Source organism: Manis javanica, chromosome 18 (assembly GCF_040802235.1).
Source record: "Manis javanica isolate MJ-LG chromosome 18, MJ_LKY, whole genome shotgun sequence".
NCBI lineage: Eukaryota > Metazoa > Chordata > Mammalia > Pholidota > Manidae > Manis > Manis javanica.
Genome location: NC_133173.1, coordinates 19,907,338 through 19,935,228, shown reverse-complemented (window position 1 = coordinate 19,935,228; position 27,891 = coordinate 19,907,338).

Genomic DNA, 27,891 nt, shown 5'->3' with positions numbered 1-27,891 from the left:
CAAACACAGGTAAGTCGTGCCATTAACATTGAAAATCCAATAGAAGTGGCTTTAGCCACCTTGATTACAGCTTTAGGGTGATTGCAAGCATTCTTTGGATCCAACACAATTGGATTTGAATGTTTTTACTGTTACAGTTGTGCTCCTGGGAACTACAAGCTTTTATGAAACTGGAGAAATGAATAATATCCACTGTAGTATTCAGACTTAGTTTTAGTTAAACGTAAAAAAAAAGCCACAAGTTACACATATGTGTTTGAAAGGAAATATAAATTTATTTTCGGGCACAAGTGCTATTCCTTAGCAAAATCATTTACAAATATTTTCCATCAGTGCAATTTTGTAATCTAAGCTCTCGCTTTTCCACAGAGAGAAGTAATATCAATTCATGCATTGTACTCATAAATGTACTATTTGATATGAGAAGAACACCTTGTAGCTGAGAAAATTTCCACTTAAAATCACTTTTCATTGGAAATTTTGGGTAAAAATATATTTCTTTTCTCAGTAAAATAAGTCAGAAAAATTAGATGAATTTAAAGCTGCCCATCTAATACAGTAGCCACTACCCACTTATGGCTGTTTCAATTTTAAAAATATTATGAAATATTCATTTCCTCAGTCTTATTTGCCATCTTTCAAGTGTTGGGTTTGCCACATGTGGCCAGTGCTGCTATTTAGTGCAGAGACGGGCCATAGCCACCGTCACAGACAGCTCGGCCTGGTAGTGTCATTCCAGACGTCAGATCCGATTTTGTGACTCTCTCCAGGTGGCTTATCTGAGGTGGGAGCTGGGTTACACTGTGGAGCCTCTGCACAGTGGTCCTTGACCCTAGCCACACAGTAGAACCCCCTGAAGAGCCTTTGAAAAGGACAACTGCCCAGGACCCACCTGTAGAGATTCTGGTTTAGTTGGTCTGGAATCAGGCATCAGCACCTTTTTAAGTTACCAGATAATTCTAATATGCTGCTCTAGTCCTGCACAAAATTTGTTTATAGCAAAATCAGGTTAAGTGGGGTATCAAGAGCAGTTGTAAAGAAAAAAGACCACCAAAAGGTTATAATAAAATTAAGAGGCCATCAGGTGAGAAATTGGGGATCAACAGAGGTGAGGCTTAGAACCTCACCCCCACTGTTTTGAGAGAAATCTTCTGCATCCGTGGATGTTTTGCGGCCCTTGTCTAGCCTGGATTAATACTTAGTCTACAGGCACACACCTGATCATCTACATTTGCCCTCTTACAGCACTAAACTATGTTTTCTACCTTTATCTTGCATCTACCTACCACTTCAGCATTTTATTTAAAAAAATAATAATAACAATAATAATAAGGGGAAAATGTGGGATTCACATATAAATCAAGTATAAAAATCAAACGAATATTCATATTTGACCTGATTGTTTATAGTTCATGATGTGTGATCAAAACCGAAAGTTTCTATGATGACTGCCCTTGCACTGTTCACCATGTAAGAACTTATTCACTATGTAAGAACTTGTTCACCATGTAAGAACTAGTTTGTTATGCTTCAGAAGATTGGAGACTGTTGAGAACTAGGCTTGGGGTTGATTAATGATTGTGCATTGAGTATCCCCTATACAGAATTTTATTGTTAACAACCATTTGATCAATAAATATGAGAGATGCCCTCTCAAAAAAAAAAATAAGAATAGAACTACTAGACAGAAAATCATCAGGAATATAGAAAAACTGAACACCATCAAGCAATACAGTTTAACAAATATCTATAAAACATAACAATCAATAACAATAATCAGCAACAACAGAACAATCAATAAAGGCAGAATACATGTTTTTCAAGCACCTATGGAATATCCATCAAGATAGACTATATCCTAGGCCATAAAACAAATTTTTAAAAATTAAAATAATGTAGAGTGTATTCTCTGACCATAAAGAAATCAAACCTAAAGTCAATAAGAGAAAGACATGAGGAAATTAAAAAACACTCTTCTAAATAATCCATGGATGGAAGCACAAGACTCAAAGGAAATTTTAAAATACATGGGACTGAGTGAAAATAAAAATACAACATATCAGAATTTGTGGGATGCAGATAAAGTACTGCTGAGGGAAATCTATAGCACTAAATGCTAACATTAGGAAAGAAGTTCTCAAATCAATAATCTAAGCTCCCACCTCAAGAAATTAGAAAACAAAAAGACAAAATAAACCTAACACAATGAGGAAAAAGGAAATATTAAAAAGCAGAAATCTATGAAATTGAAAACAGAAAAGCAATAGAGAAAAGCAATAAAAGAAAAAGCTAGTTCTTTGAACACTTCAGTGGAACTGATATACTTCCAGCGAGACTGACAAATAAAAAGATACAAATTAGCAACATCAAGAATAAGAGGGAGGGAGTATGGGGGGTAGGGAGGGAAGTATAAGAGTGGGTAGGGAGAAACGTCAACACTTTATCTTGGCTGTGATATTGTACTACATTCATATCAGATCTTATCACTGGGAAAACTGGGTGAGAGGAACTCTGTGCTATATTTTGCAGCTTCTTGTGATTCTATAATCATTTCAAAATGAAAAAATTTTTAATAAAATTAAATTTAAAAAATAAAATCACCTGGGATTCTAAAACATTTCAAAATAAAATTAAGGGTAACTAAAGCTAAGCAAATTTTAGAAAAAGGTGAATTTTCTTTTTTTCCCATTTTCCCCCCAATTTGTCTGACTAGAAATAGAGTGTTGTGTAGGCTGCCTCCTTCTCCAGCAGCTGCCTTCCAGCTCAATTCCTGACTGCCAACAACAGGAGACTGAACCCTGAAACACAGGGCCAAAGGACACCTCAATTCTCCATGCTGCTATGACTGTCCCAGTAGAAGGGAGTTACTGGGGCAGAAGTGTCCCATCCTCCCATGTGAACCCCTCAAACACCGTAACTACCAGAGAATCATGAGTAGCTATTGTCTGCCATAGACCTTACAGCTTAGCAGCTGCAAAGAGAAACCCCAGTCCCCACCATCACAAAGTCCAAGACAAAGAGCGCTGCCTTCCAGGCCAACTGTGTTGCAAGTGAGCACAGGACCTTGTACAGGTGGCTGCCCACTGCAGGCAACAGTGGCTAAGCCATAGCCAAAATACACGATGATCAGTTTGCCTGGCCCATGTCCTGGAGGGCAGTCACATCACATAAAGACAAAAGGAAAAAGAATTATACTTTGTGTTAAGTTCCAGAAGGAAATGACAAGGTTTGTCCCAGAAAACAATGGGAGGCAGTTACTTGGAATCTACCAGAAAGCAGTGTTCCGTGCTAGGAGGTGTTTACAGGGGAAATAAATAAATAAAACAAGAAACTCTGGTCAAACAACTTGGAGCACTTGCAGTTAAATAAACTTAGATATTTCTTAACCAGAAGACTTCCCAGTCCCTTTGTGAATGTCCAAAGGGCAGCAGCAGATGGTGCCGGTCACAGTTATCCAACAGGATCTATCCCTGGGATGATAAGTGTTATCCCTGGGCTGGTGGTGGTAAGAATACACTTAGGGGAACACCACAGACCACTGTAGGGTCTTCATACAGGGTGCACAGCCGAGGGCACACAGGAGCCTCCTCATGCCTGGGCTCAGAGTCACCACCTCCTCTCACAAGTGGCATCAAACCAATAAGAAGTCTACCTGCACTGACTGAATGGTAAATCTATTTCTTTAAACAGCAGCTATATTTAATCTGCATATAATACCAATAAACTCTTATACAGCATGCACAGATATTTTAAAATGTGATTCTATCCCTCTCCTGAGCCCATAAATAGTACAATGGCTACTGGACCCATATGTTTGTTAAAACATTGATTGTACACATTCTTTCTGAAATTTTATTAAATCTGTCCTGGGGAGGGAAATCTGAAAATAGTCCCCTCTCAGTAATTAGACTCTTTCTCAGCAGGGAGGGCTTTCATGTTGATTTGTACATTGAGTTTTAGCATCTGTCCTGAAGGCAGCCTCCTGTGGCCCTTTCAGGATGACAGACAAACCCGTGGGTGTCATGTTGACTTCTGGCCTGGTCTGTATTCAAGCTCAGCTGGGCTTCCCCAGTCATGTCAGGAAGCTTTTATGCGTACAACCAAGTGTATAAGTCAATCAATTTCTGTTTCACTTTAATACACTTGCACTTGTTTTTCGTGAGCTGCAACAGATGGTTGTGACCTTGCTTTACAGGGAGGTGAGGTCCCTCGCGCTGAAAGCCTGCCTCTGCTCGAGCGCCCTGTGGAACAGGCAGGGATGGGACAGCCGGCACGTCGCCACTTTCCCTCGTTAGGACCCAGCAGCCACCAGCTGCGACGCCTACTGCGGTGCTCACCCAGACTGCGAAACCAACCGGAAACCGCGCCAGGCTTTGGACAGAATTCCAATGGCTGTGGAAGTCCTTACTCATACCTGCATCTTCTCTCAGGCCCTAGTAACATAACCTCACGCTGAGCCTCCATCAGCCTGTGATCACAAAAGGGCCACTCCTGATGACTCAACATCAGTAGGCCTCAAGGTTTCCTCTGTTATTCTAAATTGTGAGAGCAGCTTCACGTTCACTGGTCTTCAGCTACACTGGTCTTCAGCTACAGACATCCGCCCGACGGGGCCTTGCTCTGCCCTCTCGGCCCACCCCTGCCCACTGTGGGACAATGCCAACACCCAGCCTGTGGGCTTAGAACGCTCTTGATGTCAATCACTTGGCTGTGTGTGGAGACGAGAGGAATGAATTCTCGCCGCTGTTGTGCCCCCTGCAGTCCTTTGGACCTCTAAACCGACTGCTGACGCCAGTGCCATCAAACGCTTTCCTTCAACAGCTCTGACAGCTGCTGACCTCTCATCCGCACCAAGTCTTCCATGAAAAGTAGCTCTGTGTGCTTTCTCCTCTGTAGCTGTATAAACTCGAATCCAGCCTCGAGCCTCTGACTCAAGCCGAGCTATCCTTTAATGCTAGAATAAAAACTCTCATACAAAGCAACGGATACAAACACACAGTTAAGATTCCATGATTTAAGAGACACGGAGAGGATTATGGAGATCATTTTCATTACTGCTTCTGGGCTCCCATCCAGCCAGGTAAAACTGCCTTTTCACAAAAATAATGATATTTTATTACAAAAATGTTTCTTCCTAGAAGAAAGGTCAAAAGAAGGAATAAACATTACTTGACTCCCACCTCCCAGAGATCAACAAATCAGTGCTCAGTGCACTGATTTTGTACAGACAACATGAGACTCACCCTGTGCCCTGAAGGTGCCATTTCACCTGGAACATTCCATGCCCATTCATCTTGCTTTCCTAAACCTCCTCATATTAATAGAGCAAAATGTGCTTACTCGCGCACTGAGCAGCTTCTTTCATCTTTACGGTAGAGTGGCGATCAGGAAAGCTGTTGCTCAGGCATTATGAGCATCTCATGAAAACTCAGCAAGCACTTGGCACAAAGAGAATACCCAGTAAAGATGAGCTGTTACTGTTTAGCTACAAAATTGACTGTGATCCATGAGGCAATTTAAAGAGTGGTTAAATGTTAACATTTGGAGAGGATCCAGGAACCTCTGTCCCAGTAAAATTGTTATAATTGCAATTTTTCACCCCCTGAGGAGCCCCCTCTCCTACAAATGCACATCTCCCATCATCCTCCTCTCTCCAGGTGGGAGGTGTGGGTTCTTTGAATATTCTGCCTGAGACAAGACATCGCGACACTGTCTTGTTTTCTGTGCTAACATTTGTTTTGATAGAAAGATGTTAATTTGGGGGGACAATGATACAAGCTTGAATGAGCATAGACACAGTTTTTGTAGCAGAGGCTACAACAACTCACACTTCACAAAACAAGACTGCTCAGTGGGATTAGGACAAACCTATGTTCTCTGCCTGGGAAGATGTCTATGCTGTCTAAGTCATGCATCCAAAAGTCTCCTTCACATTTGAAATCGGTTCCTGCTCTTGAGCACACAAGCTGGCTCTCCTGTTTCACTTTGCCAGCGTTATCAAATGCTAGCATCCCACCTCACCCCAGAGAAAAGAACTGCTGGGACTTACTGCACACACCCACACCACCACACATTTCACATGCTGTTCCCTCTGCCTGGAATCTCCTCCCCTAGTGCTCCTCTCTGTAACTTGCCTCCTGTTCTCTCCACCCCAAGAAGCCGCCCCTACCTCTTGCTCTTCTGATTCTCAGCTCTTCCTCTGCATAAGCTTCCATCACAGTTCCATCCTGCGTCCCTCTGTAACCTGCACACTCCTGAAAAATGAGAATGGTATCTTGTAAGCTTTGTATCCTCAGCATCTAAAAGTGAGTCTGGCATACAGTAGAGGGTTAGGAAATACTTATCAAATGTATCAGTGCTCAAATACATTATTTTCTTCACATTGGAAGAAATCTCTGAAGAATTGTGCTACTTTCTTCCTTCTGAGGTATGAATTACTGTATTACTTCTGTAATCAGAAAAGCATAATAATATAAGCATGTGTACTTTTCTAATCAGAAAAAATATTTTTTAAAATGAAATAATTTAAAAATTAACTAATCACTATCATCATTTGCAGCATTTGAAAAGTTTATCCTAAAGTTGGACAGTTGTTTCAAGGTTTGTGGCATTTTTGTTTGACACTGCTTCAAAATTAATTTTTATAAAAACAGAAATATAAAAAATGGTATGATAACTAAAGATTACTACATGGAGCAATATAAGCATATACCCATAAAAATCTCCCCTTTCTAACATAAAATTTTCCTTGTTATCCTTACTGAGGATAAGCAACAGGGTTCCAAAGAATTTTTTATTTTCTTTGAGCACATCTTTTTTATTTACTGTTCCATTTACTATTACATGCTCCAGTCACGTCCTAGACAGTTCTATTCAATCAGGGCTATGAGAAGGTAAATGTTGATGGGGTTTTTTTGTGTGTTCAGGTAGATATTAAGCTTTGTTAACTGCTCTCCTCGAATTTCTAAAATAAGTTTCTATAATTAACATCTTCTAACATGTTTCATAGACTCTTCAGTTGATTCAAGAACAGACAACAGGATGACTTACAAATGGATTCCAATGAAAAAGAATACTAAACACTCTGTTCCACAGAAGTTGTCACTGGTGAGCACAGCCCTTCACATTGAGGTCCTCCGGTATGGGTGAACTTGCCAACCCCCGGTATGGGTGAACTTGCCAACCCCCGGTATGGGTGAACTTGCCAACCCCTTCACTGCAATGCACCTTTTGGATGGATAGTCATGAATTTGAGAGCAGTCTTGTTTCCTCGGTTCAGTTCCCTTCTCTGAGATCTATTGATTCTAAGAACTGTTTGACACCGTCACACATTTAGACCAACTGTATGCTCTGTGCTGACCTGACCTTCAAAGTTACTAAATGCTGTATCACTTGGGACATGGGGCACTGAAGAATGGTTTCCATTCCTGGCAGTTCACTACAGATTTTAGCATGAGAGTCATAATACATCATTAACCTCTTGCCCTCAATTTTAAAATCCTCCAGTGGTCAGGCTCCTGCCACCTCTTCCTCAACCTAGGGAAGTGTATAACCCATCAGTAAAAGCCATCACAGCCAGACCAGAGTAACAACTCAGAGAAAGTACTGGAAGACACACACTTCCCACAGACGGGTCCTGTTTTCTCTGTGAGCTGTTCCATGCTAGGTCCAGTGGAATTATACTGGGATTACTTCTGAGGGTGGAGAGAACATTTGACACCCAGTAATCTTTCCTGGTTTCTGTGTCAGAGGTTGGCTGTGTTCCTTGGCAGAAGATCAAGGAAGTGTGGCGTGCTCTTAGTAAGCTATGATGACTGTTGATGTCAGGGTTTGTTCTCTGGACACTGTTTCAGCAGCTTGCCAAACTCAAAATTGGCCTCACCTGCTACTTCCTAAAATATATGTTGGGGACTGAGATCTGATTCTACACTATGATCAAGTCCATTTTAAGTGACATTCCACATAATGCAAAATATCTCCAAGACTGAACTGACAATCTAGAGTAATATAAAATAATATTGAATACAATGGGATTTAGGCACCAGAAATAAATCTGGACAATACTTTGAGTTTCAGTGACTTCTTCAAGACCTTTTCCACTGGTGCTACCCTCATGTTTTACACTATACAAAGTTTATGCATACTTTTCTTTTTTTCCCCTATAGGGGTATTTAGGGTTGCAGAAAACATCTAAGCCTTATTAAACCAGTCTTCTGGTGCCCCGTGCTGTCATTCTCTTCCTGTCCTGTTCTTTGCTGACAGCAGGTGCCAGGGGCTTTGGCGTTGTGCACCTCTCCTGTGCCAGAAGCAACCCACCAAGTGCCATGCCTTGTGCAGATGCTCCTCCGTCCTCCCTCTCTCCTGCAGTCTGAGAAATAATAATTCATAGTTTGTAGTCAACACAAGCCCCCAGGTACCATCTGCACAGGGCTGTGGGAACACAGAGCTGTAACAGGTGATCTTCACGCTCATCAGTCAGCACGTCCTGTAACTGCAGCCTCTGTCGATGGCACTGTCAGGCTCTTTGTTAGTCATGCTCAAAACTTTGATGTGATCCCCTCCTCTTTGCCCAAATATCCCAACAATCCCCAAGCTCCCAGTTCTGCCATCAGAATGTTTGCTGTATCTCTTCTTACCTCCCGCTCCCCCATCAGGAGCCATGTCAGTTTGCTCCAGTCACATCCCCTGGGGAGTCTTGACTGGCTTCTCCTTTTAACCTGTAATGATTTTCAGCTTTCCTCACACCCTTCTCAGTTCAAAAATTCCCACTGCTTAAATTTACATTCCTCTGCATATATTGAGCTCACCTCAATATGATCCAACCACAACCTTCTATCTTTCCTAGTCCTCAAACATGCACCCTCTGCTCTAATCAGCCCAGCTTCCCCCTGCCAGTCAGTGGTCATTTCTTCTCCTCAGTACCTGCTATGGGTTGCGCAGCCCCTTTCCACCCTTTAACCACGGCTTGTACGGGACTTTCCAGCTGGCCCTGGGAAACCGTGTCTACCTGAGACACACATGCTCAGGCAGCGCTCAGCACCTTGTCCTCAAGCCAGCCCTGCTGATCCTCCAAATTTCATCTTTCATTCCTGTCCCGTCCCATTTTTGAGCTCTTCCCCTGCCTTCAACACCAATTCTTTGCCTTACCCTTCTAGTAATGTCACCCTTCCCAAAACTTTCCCAGTATTTTGATTTCATCTTTTTCCCACCCTACTCCCACTTCTAGCCCTCCCAGGGCTTGGAGAACTGCCATTGGAGGCAGTCACAGAGGCAGGTCGCAGTTCTCCCCTGGGGCTCCCAGAGTCAAGACCCTGTCCCCCGCATGCTGACAGCAGCCTTTTGACCACCTGCCCATCTTCTTGGGATTATATGTCTTCCAAGTGCTGGCCAAGCCCTCTGGTGTTTTGAGGACCTGCACTTTTTGCCTAGGATGAGCACCTTGCCCTTCATGCATATTCCAATGACAAGTCAAATCTCCAGGGCACCAACCCTCTCTACTCTAGCCCCCAGTGAGCAATTCTTTTCAAGGCCATGGTACTTGTAGGCTATACTTAACACTTTAATTACTGTAAAATCAGTATTTGTTACACATGCTCTTGAGATGAGTCACTGTGTGAAGCATTTAGAAAAAGGCCAACACAATCCTCCCCCTTGAGAAAGTATCATCCTATAAGACAGACTGCAATCCAGAAGAGTGGTATGAATGACAAGCTAAGGGAAGTCTGCATCACGCCAACCTTCCTGAGCTAAGCCTTTATCTGTACCGGGATCAGAACCAGGACCTGCTCCACATGCCACATCACCACTTTGCCTAAAACTTTCTTAAAACTCCTTTGGCCACCTCAAAGTTAACTTCTTTATTTTTAACGCCTTTTCCTATTGACCCCAGCCTATGATCATCTCCTGCACCTGGCCCTCACACCTTGCATCTCTGACCCATTGAACCATACTACTCACCAGACACACCCAGGACAGGATGTGTGACACTGGACCTTCTTTGCACATGCCTACAACATAATCTCTACTTATCCTTCAAGACCCAAGTTACATATTCCTTTTTTGCGAAACTTCTTCAAATATTCCAAATATTTACTCCTTCCTATCTTCAACATGACCCTTACCCATTGTACAACTCCTTACGTGTGGAAATATTTCTCTACCACTGGACCCTGATAGCTCTTTGGGGACCAAGGATATGCTTATCTGTGGTGCTTTTTACAGTTCCTAGAAGCCAGATGGTGCTTAAAAGGCTAGGTCATGTGAGAGAGGAATAGGACCTGGAAATTATATATGTCCACTCTGGTTGTTGTCAACATTGCTCAAGTGTCCCTAGAACTACACAGTGAAAAGTATGGCCCCATCTCCACATAAGTATGGGAATACCACTTAACTACAGTTCTGCATTTGGGGAGTTGCAATGTACAACTCCCTCCTTCCCTCCCTCCCTCCCTGCCTTCCTTCCTTCCTTCCTTCTTTTCTCTCTCCTTCTCTCTTTCTTTGTCCTTCTAAAGGACCTCAGGGGCACAGAGTTGGGTTAATCATAATCCTTGGTTCTTGACATAGTTGACATGTTTACTTAACTAATTAGTTTGTTTGTTGGTTGGTCATTTCTCAATAATGTAACACTTATCTGCAAGCCCATCATCCAGAACAAAAGCCAGAACCTTGACAAAGATCATACATAGATCACCTGGATCCCTCCCATCCAAGTCCCCTTCTACTTCCCATGTAAGGCAACCACTAACCTGAATTCCCTACACATCACTCCCCACTGTTCGACTTAACATATTTTCATTACATCTCAGTGCATTTCTTATACAAAAAAGACACTATTTTAGTTTGGGTTTTCCAAAAAGCAAACCCTGAGACAAAGATTTAAGTGAAATTTCATTATTTGGTAAGCTAATAACACCAATAGAGGGTGAAATGTGAGCATATGAGCAGCCTGCATGTGAGCAACTGATCCAGCTATCCTGGTCAATGAGCGAAGCTCAATCACATGAGAAGCACTGAGAATGGGTGCACACACCTGCCTCAAAATTATCCTTCCCAAAGTGTGGGGGAGCTGTGGTATGGGTGCACTGACTCCAAGAAGTCACTGGGTGAGAGATGTTTGGAGAGTGTTAATTCTTCAGCTTGCCTGGCCTGCCTCATGTTGGTATATGGTTTTTACGTGAAGCCTTTTATGTTTTCTGACCACTAATAATGTTGACAAATTTATTGTCATATATTTATTGCTCCTGTGTGTTTGTTTCTCTTTGTAAAAAATGTTTTCATGTTGGCTATTTTTTCTATTGAGTTGTTTGTATTTTCCTTATTGATATGTAAGAGTTCTTTATACCATTTTTTATTGATTATATATTGCAAATACTTCCGTTTAACTCTTAACTTTTCAGTTCCTTTAAGATGTATTTTAATGAACAAATTTATGTATTTTACATTAGTCTATAATACTTTAATTTATGGTCTACAATGTTGTGTCTTGAAAAGAAATATTTCACTACTCCAAGGTATTAAAGAAATTCATCTACATTTTCCATATGGGTTTTAATGTTTGGTTTTTGACATTTAAATTTAAATGTGGAGAGGATTAAGATGGATGTGTGAGAGGTGAGACAGAATCCTCCTTCTAAAATCACATATAATATGAAAATATAATTAATACAATTAATCCTGAAAGAGTAACAGGAAAGAAAGTTGTGCCAGACTGCATACACCTGGAAAAAAGGACAGACCTCACAGAACAGGGTAACATACCAAAGCCATGACCCAGCGGGACCCAAGGCCTTCCCCAACCTTAGCTCACCAGCAACAGGAAGAGAAATGGATAAGGGAGGGAGTGGGGGCCTGAGACTGCTAAACACCTAGCCCTGGAGATCTGCTCTGGGAGCATGACCCTACATTGCATGGTGCTCCGGTGATTAGTGGGGTTGGAAAGCTAAGGCAGGCAGAATACCTGGAGAGGATGAGATTACAGCTGCTGGTGGAAAACAGGGATCCATATCCAGCTGCTCTGGGTGGGCAGTATGAGAGACTTCCTAAAAGTGAAAGGGCTGCTAAAGGGGCAAGGATTGAACAGAGCTTACTGGTCAGGAGAAAGTACAGGTAGACAAAATTGTCCAGGTGCACTCTGCCCAGCAGGTTGGGAACTTTCAGGATCTTCAGGCACTCCATTCCCCTGGCCAGCTACGCAGCTCCAAGGATCCCCACCATGATAGGCAGCCTGCTGCACCTTCCTCCAGGCCAGCCTGCACCTGGCTCACAAACCTGCAATCCCTGCCTTGGCATCAGGCCAGCCAGAGGGAAGCTCTGCCTACAGCAGCTACAAATGCAAAGCATAGAGGCTTACACCTGTGTGTTCAGCTCACTGGTAGTGGAGAGAGGCATAGCAGCTGGGAAGCAGGAAACAGCTCTTTCTTCCCCCCAGGCACCAGCACCACTCCCCTGTGACCCCTGACATCAGTCCAGGGGCTGAGAAGCTCCAGAATGTAAAACTTCTGGGCACTAGAGGGTGACACAGACAATATGAAATGTCAAAAGAACCTGGTTCAAAGCAAAATCCCACAAACACCAGAAAAAGGTTCAAGTGAGACTGAACTAATCAATTTTCCTGAAAGATAGTTCAATATAAAAATCATAAACATGCTCCCAGAGGTACAGAAAAATATTCAAGAACTCAGGAATGAATTTAGGATGGAGATCCAATTGCTAAGGAACAAAATGGAGGGTTTTAAAAGCACATTACATACAGTGGGGGAGACAATAAATGAAACAGAAATTAGAGAAGAGGAATACAAAGAAGCTGAGGCACAGAGAGAAAAAAGGATCTCTAGGAATGAAAGAATATTGAGAGAACTGTGTGAACAATCCAAATGGAACAAGATTCATATTATAGGGGTACCAGAAGAAGAAGAGAGAGAAAAAGGGATAGAAATTGTCTTTGAGAAGGTGATTGCTGAAAACTCCTCCAATCTGGAGAAGGATATAGTCTCTCAGGACATAGAGGTGCACAGATCTCCCAACACAAGGGACCCAAAGAGGACAACACCAAAACATATAATTAAAATGGAAAAGATCAAGGATAAGGAAAGACAATTAAAAGCAGCCAGAGAGAAAAAAAAGATTACATACAAAGGAAAACCCATCAGGCTATCATCAGACTTCTCAGCAGAAACCCTACAGGTCAGAAGGGAATGGCATGATATATTTAATGAATTGAAACAGAAAGGGACTTGAACCAACAATACTCTATCCAGCAAGATTATCATACCCCTGGAAATGCAAAAGCTGAGAGAATTTACATCCCACAAACTGTCTCTACAATGTATTTTGGAGGGACTGCTATAGATGCAGCTGTTCTTAAGGCTAAATAGCTGTCACCAGAGGTAATAAAACCACAGTAAAGAAAGTAGAACAGTTAATTACTAAGCAAATGCAAAATCAAAATAACTACCCCCAAAGTCAATCAACGGATAGACAAAGAGTACAGAATATGATACCTAAAATATAAAGAATGGAGGAGAAAGAAAAAGGAGGAGAAAAAAAAGAACCTTTAGATTGTGTTTGTACATCATACTAAGTAACTTATGTTAGACTATTAGATAGTAAGGAAGTTACCCTTGAACCTTTGGTAACCACAACTCTAAAGCCTGCAATGGCAATAAGTACATACCTATCAATAATCACCCTAAATGTAAATGGTCTGCATGCACCAATCAAAAGACACAGAGTCACTGAATGGATTAAAAAAAAAAGACCCATTGATATGCTGCCTACAAGAGACTAACTTCAAACCTAAAGGCATACACAGACTAAAAGTGAAGTGATGGGAAGAGATATTTAATGCAACTAATAGGGATAAATAAGCAGGAGTTACAGTACTTGTATCAGATAAAATAGACTTCAAAACAAAGAAAGTCACAAGAGACAAAGGACATTACATAATGAAAAAGGGTCAATTCAACAAGAGGATATAACCTTTATAAATATCTATGCACCCAACATAGGAGTATCTACATATGTGAAACAAATAATAACAGAATTAAAAGGGGAAATAGAATGCAATTCATTCATCCTGAGAGAGTTCAACACTCCACTCACTCCAAAGGACAGATCAACCATACATAAAACAAGTAAGGAGACAGAGGCACTGAACAAGACATTAGAACAGATGGACCTAACAGACATCTAAAGAACTCTACACCCAAAAGCAGCAGAATACACATTGCACATGGAACATTTTCAAGAATAGATCATATACTAGGCCACAAAAAGAACCTCAGTAAATTCAAAAAGATTGAAATTATAACAACCAGCTTTGCAGATCACGAAGGTATGAGAGATAAATTATGCAAAGAAAATGAAAAAGCCCACAAACACATGGAGGCTTAACAACATGCTCCTAAATAATGAATGGATCAATTACCAAATAAAAACAGAGATCAAGCAATATATGGAGACAAATAAAAACAATAATTCAACACCATGAAATCTGTGAGATGCAGCAAAGGCTGTGATAAAAGGGAAGTATATTGCAATGCCTACCTTAGGAAAAAAGAACAATACCATATGAACAGTGTAAACTCAAAATTATCAAAGGTAGAAAAGAACAAATGACACCCAAAGTCAGTAGAAGGAGGGAAATAAAAATTAGAGCAGAAATAAATAAAATTGAGGAGAATAGAAAGAATCAATGAAAGCAGGAGCTGGTTCTTCGAGAAAATAAACAAAATAGATAACTTCTTAGCAAGACTTATGAGAAAAAAAAGAGAGTCTACACACATAAACAGAATCAGAAATGAGAATGGAAAAATCACTGTGGACACCACAGAAATACAAGGAATTATTAGAGAATACTAAGAAAAGTTATATGCTAACAACCTGGATAACCTAGAAGAAATGGACAACTTTCTAGAAAAATACAAACTTCCAAAGCTAACCCATAAGAAACAGAAAATCTGAACAGACCAATTACTAGAAACAAAATTGAATTGGTAACCAAAAACCTACCTAACAGCAAAACCCTTGGACCAGATGGCTTCACTGCCGAATTTTATCAAACATTTAGTGAAGGCCTAATACCCATTCTCCTTAAAGGATTCCAAAAAATAGAAGGGGAGGGAATACTTCCAAACTCACTTTATGAGGCCAGCATCAATAACAAAATAGGCAAAGACACCACAATAAAAGAAAATTACAGACCAATATCCCTGATAAAAATAGATGCAAAAATACTCAACAAAATATTATCAAACCGGGGAGCCAAGATGGCGGCATGAGTAGAGCAGCAGAAATCTCCTCCCAAAACCACATATATCTATGAAAATATAACAAAGACAACTCTTCTTAAAATAGAGACCAGAGGACACAGGACAACATCCAGACCACATCCACACCTGTGAGAACCCAGCACCTCACGAAGGGGGTAAGATACAAGCCCCGGCCCGGCGGGACTCGAGTGCCCCTTCCCCCAGCTCCCGGTGGGAGGAGAGGAGTCAGCAGGGAGGGAGAAGGAGCCCAGGACTGCTGAACACACAGCCCCAGCCATCCAGACCAGAGCACAGACACAGTGCATGCATGGGGTCCTGGATACTAGGGAAACAGGGCGGCAGGACCAGTGAGCAGGTGCCTGAGGCCGACAACAGAGAACAAAGAAACGGGAGTGGCCATTTCTTTTTTCCTCTTTTTTTTTTTGGCGAGTGCCTTTTGGAAGTCTTAAAGGGACAGGGACCCCAATACTAAGGAAACAGGGCAGCAAGACCGGTGAGCGGGTGCCTCAGACCGGCACCTGAGGACAAAGAAAATCATGTGTTTTTCTTTTTTTTTTAATTACTTTTTAAATTTTTTTGTTGTTTTTCTTGCTGTTGTTGTTTTGGTTTGGAGAGTGATTTTTGGAAGTCTTAAAGGGGCAGGGCAGGACACTTAGTCCAGAGGCAGGGAATCTGGGGATCTCTGGGCACTCTAACCCCCTGGGCAGCAGGGAGCACAGAGGCCCCTTACAGAGATAAATAGCCTCCAGGCCACTCCCCCTCCAACGGGGCTCCACCATTTTGGAGCAGCAGCCCCAGCCAGGACACGCCCACACCAACAGCAGAGATAAACTGCATAGCAACCAGGCAGGAAGCAGAAGCCCTGTCTCCGCACAGCTGACAAGCACAAGCCACTAGAGGTCGCTATTCTCCCAGGAGAGGAAGGCCACAAACCAACAAGAAGGAAAGCTCTTCCAGCTGTCACTCATACCAGCTCTGCAAACTATCTCTATCACCATGAAAAGACAAAACTACAGGCAGACAAAGATCACAGAGACAACACCTGAGGAGACAGACCTAACCAGTCTTCCTGAAAAAGAATTCAAAATAAAAATCATGAACATGCTGAAAGAGATGCAGAGAAAAATGCAAGAGCAATGGGATGAAGTCCAGAGGGAGACCACAGATGTCAGGAAGGAGATCACAGAAGTGAAACAAACCCTGGAAGGATTTATAAGCAGAATGGATAAGATGCAAGAGGCCATTGAAGGAATAGAAACCAGAGAACAGGAACATTTAGGAACAGACATAGAGAGAGATAAAAGGATCTCCAGGAATGAAACAATACTAAGAGAACTATGTGACCAATCCAAAAGGAACAATATCCATATTATAGGGGCATCAGAAGAAGAAGAGAGAGGAAAAGACACAGATAGTGTCTTTGAAGAAATAATTGCTGAAAACTTCCCCAAACTTGGGGAGGAAATAATCGAACAGACCATGGAAATACACAGAACTCCCAACACAAAGGATCCAAGGAGGACAACACCAAGACACATAATTATTAAAATGGCAAGGATCAAGGACAAGGAAAGAGTTTTAAAGGCAGCTAGAGAGAAAAAGGTCACCTATAAAGGAAAACTCATCAGGCTATCATCAGACTTCTCGACAGAAACCCTACATGCTAGAAGAGAATGGCATGATATATTTAATACAATGAAACAGAAGGGCCTCAAACCAAGGATACTGTATCCAGCACGACTATCATTTAAATATGATGGCAGGATTAAATGATTCCCAGACAAGCAAAAGCTGAGGGAATTTGCTTCCCACAAACCACCTCTACAGGGCATTTTACAGGGACTGCTCTAGATGGGAGAACTTCTAAACAGAGCACAGAACAAAACACACAACATATGAAGAATGGAGGAGGAGGAATAAGAAGGGAGAGAAGAAAAGAATCTCCAGACACTGTACATAACAGCTCAATAAGTGAGCTAAGTTAGGCACTAAGATACTAAACAGGCTAATCTTAAACCTTTGGTAACCACAAATTTAAAGCCTGCAATGGCAATAAGTACATATCTCTCAATAGTCACCCTAAATGTAAATGGAGTTAATGCACCAATCAAAGGACACAGAGTAATAGAATGAATAAAAAAGCAAGACCCATCTATATGCTGCTTACAAGAAATGCACCTCAAACCCAAAGACATGCAGAGACTAAAAATCAAGGGATGGAAAAACATTTCTGTCAAACAAGAGTGAGAAGAAAGCAGGGGTTGCAGTACTAATATCAGACAAAATAGACCTCAAAACAAAGAAAGTAACAAGAGATAAAGAAGGACACTACGTAATGATAAAGGGCTCAGTCTAACAAGAGGATATAACCATTCTAAATATACATGCACCTAACATAGGAGCACCAGCATATGTGAAACAAATACTAACAGAACTAAAGAGGGAAATAGAAACTAAAGAAGTCTCATTTTAAGAGACTTCAACACACCACTCACGCCAAAGGATAGATCCACCAGGTAGAAAATAAGTAAGGACACACAGGCACTGAACAACACACTAGAACAGATGGACCTAATAGACAACTATAGAACTCTACATCCAAAAGCAACAGGATATACATTCTTCTCAAGTGCACATGGAACATTCTCCAGAATAGACCACATACTAGCTCACAAAAAGAGCCTCAGTAAATTGTAAAATATTGAAATTCTACCAACCAATTCTTCAGACCACAAAGGTATAAAACTAGAAATAAATTCTACAAAGAAAATAAAAAGGCTCACAAACACATGGAGGCTTAACAACATGCTTCTAAATAATCAATGAATCAATGAACAAATCAAAATAGAGATCAAGCAATATATAGAAACAAATGACAACAACACAAAGCCCCAACTTCTGTGGGACACAGCGAAGCAGTCTTAAGAGCAAAGTATATAGTGATCCAGGCACACTTGAAGATGGAAGAACAATCCCAAATGAATAGTCTAACATCACAATTATCGAAACTGGAAAAAGAAGAACAAATGAGGCCTAAAGTCAGCAGAAGGAGGGACATAATAAAGATCAGAGAAGAAATAAACAAAATTGAGAAGAATAAAACAATAGCAAAAATCAATGAAACCAAGAGCTGGTTCTTTGAGAAAATAAAATAGATAAGCCTCTAGCCCAACTTATTAAGAGAAAAAGAGAATCCACACAAATCAACAGAATCAGAAATTAGAATGGAATAATCACGACAGACTCCACAGAAATACAAAGAATTATTAAAGACTACTATGAAAACCTATATGCCAACAAGCTGGAAAACCTAGAAGAAATGGACAACTTCCTAGAAAAATACAACCTCCCAAGACTGACCAAGGAAGAAACACAAAAGTTAAACAAACCAATTACGAGCAAAGAAATTGAAACGGTAATCAAAAACTACCCAAGAACAAAATCCCAGGGCCAGACGGATTTACCTCAGAATTTTATCAGACACACAAAGAAGAAATAATACCCATTCTCCTTAAAGTTTTCCAAAAAATAGAAGATGAGGGAATACTCCCAAACTCATTCTATGAAGCCAAAATCACCCTAATACCAAAACCAGGCAAAGACCCCACCAAAAAAGAAAATTACAGACCAATATCCCTGATGAATGTAGATGCAAAAATACTCAATAAAATATTAGCAAACAGAATTCAACAGTATATCAAAAGGATCATACACCATGACCAAGTGGGATTCATCCCAGGGATGCAAGGATGGTACAACATTCGAAAATCCATCAACATCATCCACCACATCAACAAAAAGAAAGACAAATACCACATGATCATCTCCATAGATGCTGAAAAAGCATTTGACAAAATTCAATATCCATTCATGATAAAAACTCTCAGCAAAATAGGAATAGAGGGCAAATACCTCAACATAATAAAGGCCCTATATCATAAACCCACAGCCAACATTATACTGAACAGCGAGAAGCTGAAAGCTTTTCCTCTGAGATCGCGAACAAGACAGGGATGCCCACTCTCCCCACTGTTATTCAACATAGTACTGGAGGTCCTAGCCATGGCAATCAGACAAAACAAAGCAATACAAGGAATCCAGATTGGTAAAGAAGAAGTTAAACTGTCACTATTTGCAGATGACATGATATTGTACATAAAAAAAACCCTAAATACTCCACTCCAAAACTACTAGAACTGATATCGGAATACAGCAAAGTTGCAGGATACAAATTTAACACACAGAAATCTGTAGCTTTCCTATACACTAACAATGAACCAATAGAAAGAGAAACCGGGAAAACAATTCCATTCACAATTGCATCAAAAAGAATAAAATACCTAGGAATAAACCTGACCAAAGAAGTGAAAGACCTATACTCTGAAAACTACAAGTCACTCTTAAGAGAAATTAAAGGGGACACTAACAAATGGAAACTCATCCTATGCTCATGGCTAGGAAGAATTAATATCGTCAAAATGGCCATCCTGCCCAAAGCAATATACAGATTTGATGCAATCCCTCTCAAATTACCAGCAACATTCTTCAATGAATTGGAACAAATAATTCAAAAATTCATATGGAAACACCAAAGACCCCGAATAGCCAAAGCAATCCTGAGAAAGAAGAATAAAGTGGAGGGGATCTCACTCCCCAACTTCAAGCTCTACTACAAAGCCATAGTAATCAAGAAATTTGGTACTGGCACAAGAACAGAGCCACAGACCAGTGGAACAGACTAGAGACTCCAGACATTAACCCAAACATATATGGTCAATTAACATTTGATAAAGGAGCCATGGACATACAATGGGGAAATGACAATCTCTTCAACAGATGGTGCTGGCAAAACTGGACAGCTATATGTAGGAGAATGAAACCCTATACACATACACAAAAGTAAATTCACAATGGATCAAAGACCAGAATGTAAGTCATGAAACCATAAAACTCTTAGAAAAAAATATAGGCAAAAACCTTTTAGACATAAACAGGAGTGACCTCTTCTTGAACATATCTCCCTGGGCAAGGAAAACAACAGCAAAAATGAACAAGTGGGACTATATTAAGCTGAAAAACTTCTGTACAGCAAAAGACACCATCAATAGGACAAAAAGGAACCCTACAGTATGGAAGAATATATTTGTAAATGACAGATCCGATAAAGGCTTGACGTCCAAAATATATAAAGAGCTCACACGCCTCAACAAACAAAAACAAATAACCCAATTAAAAAATGGGCAGAGGAACTGAACAGATGGTTCTCTAAAAAAGAAATACAGATGGCCAACAGACTCGTGAAAAGATGCTCCACATAGCTAAGTATCAGAGAAATGCAAATTAAAACTGCAATGAGGTATCACCTCTCACCAATAAGGATGGCTGCCATCCAAAAGACAAACAACAACAAATGTTGGCGAGGCTGTGGAGAAAGGGGAACCCTCTTACACTGCTGGTGGGAATGTAAATTAGTTCAACCATTGTGGAAAGCAGTATGGAGATTCATCAAAATGTTCAAAATAGACCTACCATTTGACCCAGGAATTCCTCTCCTAGGAATTTACCCTAAGAACGCAGCAATCAAGTTTGAGAAAGACAGATGCACCCCTATGTTTATTGCAGTACTATTTACAATAGCCAAGAATTAGAAGCAACCTAAATGTCCATCGGTAGATGAACGGATAAAGAAGATGTGGTACATATACACAATGGAATACTACTCAGCCATAAGAAGAGGGTAAATCCTACCATTTGCAGCAACATGGATGGTCCTGGAGGGTATTATGCTCAGTGAAATAAGCCAAGTGGAGAAAGAGAAGTACCAAATGATTTCACTCATCTGTGGAGTATAAGAACAAAGGAAAAACTGAAGGAACAAAACAGCAGCGGAATTACAGAACCCAAAAATGGACTAACAGGTACCAAAGGGAAAAGAACTGGGGAGGATGGGTGGGTAGGGAGGGGAAGAAGAAAGGTGGTATTAAGATTAGCATGCATGGGGGGAGGAGAAAGGGGAGGGCTGTACAACACAGAGAAGACAAGTAGTGATTCTACAACGTTTTGCTATGCTGATGGACAGTGACTGTAAAGTGGTTTATAGGGGGGACCTGGTATAGGGGAGACCCTAGTAAACATAATATTCTTCATGTAAGTGTAGATTAAACATTTAAAAAAAAGAAAGAAAGGAAAGGGGGACTACTCCTTGATAGGTTAACTAACTGTAAATCAATGATTAATGCATGCTTTACATATCCTTAATTTTTATTGCTTAAAGGGTCTCAGATGATCAGCTATGGAGGTACACTTTTCTGATAATATTCCTTTCTCTTAAAAAAAAGAAAAGCAGTTCCTGTGTGGTGACCTCCAGTGAGTTCTACGCAATGGTATAAAGGGTATATCAAAGTATGGGCAAAGGGTTTGTTTGTGTTTATACAGAGGATCAAAGCCTAATTTGGCTACCCAGAAAATGAACTAAGATACGATATGAAGAAGAACTTCCAACATCACCACTCTCTGGAAGAGTCATACCAGAAGATGATCATCAAAAAGCTCAACAAAGATCCAGGCGATGCTGCAGTTGTAGCTGCATCCATCCCACTGGTTCCCGGACTTGCCATTGGAATGAAGAAGGAGATATCTAAGCTGGCCTGTGATTTCAGTAAAACAACAAATTTGACTGGATCTATACTGTTGGAACTCAATTAGGAGAAGTGCAAGTTGTAGCGCTCCAAAATCTTACAACTACAGACTATCTACTGTTAAAAGAACATATGGGATGTGAACAGTTCCTAGGAATGGGTTGTTTAAATTTGTCTGATTTCTCTCAGACTGTTCAAGTACAGTTGGACAATATCCATCATATCATAGACAAATTTTCACAAATGCCTGGGGTGCCTGACTGGTTTTCTTTTCTTCACTGGAGATGGCTGTTAATTATAGATCTGCTTTGGTTATGTAACTGTATTCCTATTATGTTAATGTGTGTGCACAATTTAATTAGTAGTTTAAAACCTATACATGCTGAAGTTACTCTCCAAGAAGATATGTCAAAGAAATAATCAATCCTCCCATGTTTTCTTCCATCTGCTACCTCTATAGCTTTTCTTCTTCCTTCCTAATTACAACCCTTAAATAGAATTCGTGCCTCATATCGAATTTACTGAGTATCATAATTCCTCCAGGTGGTAAAGATACCTCGAGACAAGTGCTGGGCATAGAAGCCACAGGGCATAAATCTGCAAAGAAGTAAAAAGCTAACCTTTTCAAACAATATGGCTTCTCTCTCACTTACCAACTTTACATCTCCCTGTATGGCCCCGGAAGAAGACTGGTTAGCCAGAGACAGGTAAGATTCCTCAAGGGAGGAACAACCTAAGATAGGCACAGTCGCAGGGGGGCCATCAGGTGAGAAATTGGGGATCAACAGTGGTGAGGCTTAGAACCTCACCGCCCCTCCCCTGTTTTGAGAAAAATCTTCTGCATCCATGGATACTTTAATGCCCTTGTCTAGCTTGGATTAACACATAGTCTACAGGCACACACCTGATCATCTACATTTGCTCTCTTACAACACTAAACTATGTTTTCTACCTTTATCTTGCATCTACCTACCACTTCAGCATTTTATTAAAATAAAAAATAATAATAATAAAGGGAGAAATGTGGGATCCACATATAAATCAACTATAAAAATCAAACAAATATTCATATTTGACCTGATTGTTTATAGTTCATAATGCATGATCAAAACCAAAAGTTTCTGTGATGACTGCCCTTGTACTGTTCACCATGTAAGAACTTATTCACTATGTAAGAATTTGTTCACCATGTAAGAACTTGTTCATTATGCTTCAGAAGATTGGAGACTGATGAAAATTAGGCTTGGGGTGGATTCATGATTGTGCATTGAGCATTGACTCCCCTATACAGAATTTTATTGTTGTTAACAACCATTTGATCAATAAATATGAGAGATACCCTCTCAAAAAAAATATTATCAAACCGAATTCAAAAATACATCAAAAAGATCATCCATTATTGTCAAGTAGGATTTATTTCAAGGGTGCAAGGATGGCACAATATTTTAAAATCCATCAACATCTTCCACCACATTAAGAAAAAGGACAAAAAACACATGATCATCTCCATAGATGCCAAGAAAGCATTTGACAAAATTCAACATCCATTCATGATAAAAACTCTCAACAAACTAGGTATAGAGGGCAAGTACCTCAACATAATAAAGGCCATATATGACAAACCCACAGTGAACATCATACTTAACAGCAAGAAACTGAAAGCATTTCCTTTAAGATCAGGAACAAGACAAGGATGCCCACTCTCTCTACTTTTATTCAACATTGTTCTGGAGGTCCTTGCCACAGCAATCAGACAATAAAAAGAAATAAAAGGCATCCAGATGGGTAAAGAGGAAGGTAAATTGTCCCTGTTTGCAGATGACATGATATTGTACATAAAAAACCCTAATGAATCCACTCCAAAACTGCTAGATCTAATATCTGAATACAGCGAAGTTGCAGAATACAAAATTAATAGACAGAAATCTGTTGCATTCCTATACACTGACAATGAACTAGCAGAAAGAGAAATCAGGAAAAGAATTTCATTCACAATTGCATCAAAAAGAATAAAATACCTAGGAATAAACCTAACAAAGGAGGTGAAAGACCTATGCCCTGAAAACTACAAGACACTCATGAGAGAAATGAAAGATGATATCAATAAATGGAAACACATCCTTTGCTCATGGATAGGAATAATTAATATTCTCAAAATGGGCATCCTGCCTAAAGCAATCTACAGATTCAATGCAATTCTTATCAAAATACCAAAAGCATTCTTCAATGAACTAGAGCAAATAGATCTAAGATTCATATGGAACCACAAAAGACCCCGAATAGCCAAAGGAATCCAGAGAAGGGAGACTAAAGCTGGGGGGTTTACACTTCCCAACTTCAAGTTCTACTAAAAAGCCACAGTAATCAATACAATTTGGTACTGGCACAGGAACAGACCCATAGACCAATGGAACAGACTAGAGAGCCCAGATATAAACCCAAGCATGTATGGTCAATTAGTATACAACAAAGGAGCCATGGATATACCACAGGGAAATGATAGCCTCTTCAACAACTGGTGTTGGCAAAACTGGACAGCTACATGCAAGATAATGAAACAGGATTATTGTCTATCTCCATACACTAAAGTAAACTCAAAGTGTATCAAAGACCTGAATGCACGTCATGAAACTATAAAACTCTTAGAAGACAACATAGGCAAAAAATCTCCAGAATATAAACATAAATAACTTTTTCCTGAATGCATTGCCTCGGGCAAGGGAAATAGAAGCAGAAATGAGCACGTGGGACTAAAGCAAACTAAAAAGCTTCTGTACAGCAAAGGACACCATCAACAGAACAAAAGGGCATCCTACAGTATGGGGGAATATATGTGTAATAAGAGTTGGTGCATATACACAATGGAATACTATTCAGCCATAAGAAATAAACAAATCTTACCATTTGCAACAACATGGATGGAGCTGGAGGATATTATGCTCAGTGAAATAAGCCAGGCAGAGAAAGACAAGTACCAAATAATTTCCCTCATTTGTGGAGTATAACAACGAAGCAAAACTAAAGGAACAAAATGGCAGCAGACTCACAGACTGCAAGGGAGTAGTGGTTACCAAAGGGGGGGGTGAGGGGGGTGGTGGGAAGGGAGGGAGAAGTGGATTGAGGGGTATTATGATTGGCACACATGTTGTCAGGGGTATCATGGGGAAGACAGTGTATCACAGAGAAGGCAAATAGTGACTCTGTGGCATCTTACTTCACTAATGGGCAGTGACTACAATGGGGTGTGGGGGAACATGATAATATGGGTGAATGTAGTAACCACATTATTTTTTCATGTGAGACCTTCATAAGAGTCTATATCAATAATACCTTGATTTAAAAAATCTCAAATGTAAATGTGATTTTTCTCCATTATGAGGTGAGATAGGGATCCACCTTCAACTTCTTCCATTTGGATAACATTGTTTTCAGCCTCATCAGCTCCTTTTTCTACTGACAATATGCCACCTTTTTCAAGTTCCAATGTTCTAAACATGCAGAGATCTATTTCTGTGCTTTTTTGTTCCATTGATCAATGTATCTCTTCCTACTTCAACACAACTATTCAAATTACTCAGTCTCCTAGTCAGTCCTAATAACTAGCAGAGTAAGTCTCCCCTCTCTGAAGAAATTCTATGACTATTTTTAGTCCTTAACTCTTCGACATAGGATCATAAAGTTTCATGAAAAGCTCTACTGAGGTTTTGACTGTAATTACTTTCAATGTATCTATTAATTTAGGGAGAATTGAAATATTATTCTATAAAAACTCTATTCAAGAATGACAGTTCTCCAGATTACTTTGACCTTCTGTAATATCTCTTAACAGAGCTGTATAATTTTTCCTTTTAAAGTTGTATTAATCAGGTTTCATGTATAATAAACAATTTCAAAATTTTACAATTAGTATTTATTTCTAAGTACTTCAAGTTTTCTGTTACTATTGTAAAAGTTATTTTCTATTATAGTTCTCATTTGCTGCTGGTGTATGCAATTAACATTGGTACTTAATCTTATTATTTCAAATGTCTGTTTATTATTTTAGGCTTACTATTTATATGATCATGACAACTTTATTTCCTCTTCCTAATCCTCATACTTGTAGTTGGTTTTTCCTACCTTGGAGCACTAGCGAGGTGCCCCAATACAATGTTGAATAGAAGTGGTGATGAATCCTTCCCTCTTTCTTGACTGCAAATGGAATGCCTCTAATATTTCCTTAGTATTATTCCCTTAATATTCTTTCAGATTTTTTAATAGATACTTTTCATCAGGTTAAGGAATTTTCTTTTTAAATTTACTTTGTTTTAAATATAAATAAGGTGCTAAAACCTATTAAATGCTTTTTTATGGTATGGATTTAAGTGATTTTATGTTTTATCTCTATCTATTTGTATGGTAGACTGTATTTACTGGTCTGATATTAAACCATCCTTGTAAGCCCTACTTGGTCATTGTGTATTACCTTTTTTATACATTGTTAGACTTGCTTTGCTCATGTTTTACTTAGGATTATTGTATCCATGTAAATAAGTAAAATGAGGTCATAACTTTTCTTTTATAACATCTTTGTCACCTGTAAAACTCACCTTCCAAATCATTTGACCTTGGTGTTTTCTTTGTGGGAATTCTTTGTGGAAATCTTGCTAACCATTGCTTCATTTTCTTTAATAGTTATAGTATTCTATTTTTAATCAGTTCTGTTGTTACATAATTTTAACATATCAAAAGTTATAGTTTTATTTTTCTATAATTTAGTCAATATATTTCCAGTGGTATTAATTTACATGCATTTACCAGATATATTTACAAAACTGAGGTTTTGTAATTTGGGGTTTTATTGTAGTTTTATACAAAATGAGTTTTGCAATTGTATCATCTGTTTTTAAAGCTTTCAATATTTTGTGAACAGCTTCCCTGGACTTCTTCAACATTGGAAATGACTTCATATCATTAAGGAAAATGTCTAAAATCCAGTCATTTTGGAACCAGATACAATTTTTTTCAAGGGGCATTCCACCCTCTTTACAATAGCTTTCCTGGTTTCAATATCTTGAGCAATAGGAGAAGCTGTGCTACAAACATATTGTATCTGTTCCTCCATAATTGTAAGGATACTATTGAAATTTGACTTTCAACTTAACTGTTTAACTTGTTATTCTTCATTATTAAATCACTTGCTTAAAATACTTCAAAACTGTTTTATCAGGTGTTGATAAACTGAATTAACTTAATGTGTTGAAATGTTTATCATATGTAGTGACCTTTCCTATCTAATAATACAAGAAAGAGTAGAATTTAAGAGCATTAGTGGGGTTGCAGACACTCACTACACAGTGTAAAAGATTGGCATTTGATGTGTTTCCATCCCATATTTTCAACTTTTGCATTTCCATATTTTTTCACTATAGATTTCATTCATTTACATTTATTAACATTATCCATATATCTGGACCTGTGTAGCAATGTCATGTTCTGCCCAGATCCATGTGGATCCTTGTAAACATTTTGTTCAGTCCCCACCACCACTGTTCATTGCTTCCAAAAGCAAGCATTTGCCACTGCTTTAATTGCCTTAGTCTCCATGTTCACATTATTCTATGCCCTCTGGAAGTGCTTTCTTAATGACTGATGGCCATGGGGATATATGGCAGGCACATACACCCTCCAAAGTTGCTCTGCAGGGTCACGGTGACACCACCGTGCTGCCTGCTCATGGGTTGTACCTTGTGTGACTTCCTTCCCTTTCACATTCTGTTTTGTCCCACTCCATTACCATTTGACCCTGGAAACATTTCCTGAATAAAACACTTGTAAGAATTCTCATCTCAAAGTATGCTTTGGGGAATCTGATCTAAGAAAACCCATTTTTACTATCTCTCCCACTTTTTCCATCATTTTAGTTTATGTCTTAGTTTTTTAGGTTTTTTGGGTAGCTTTTGTTTTTGTTTTTGTTTTTGATATTGACATCTACATCACTTCTA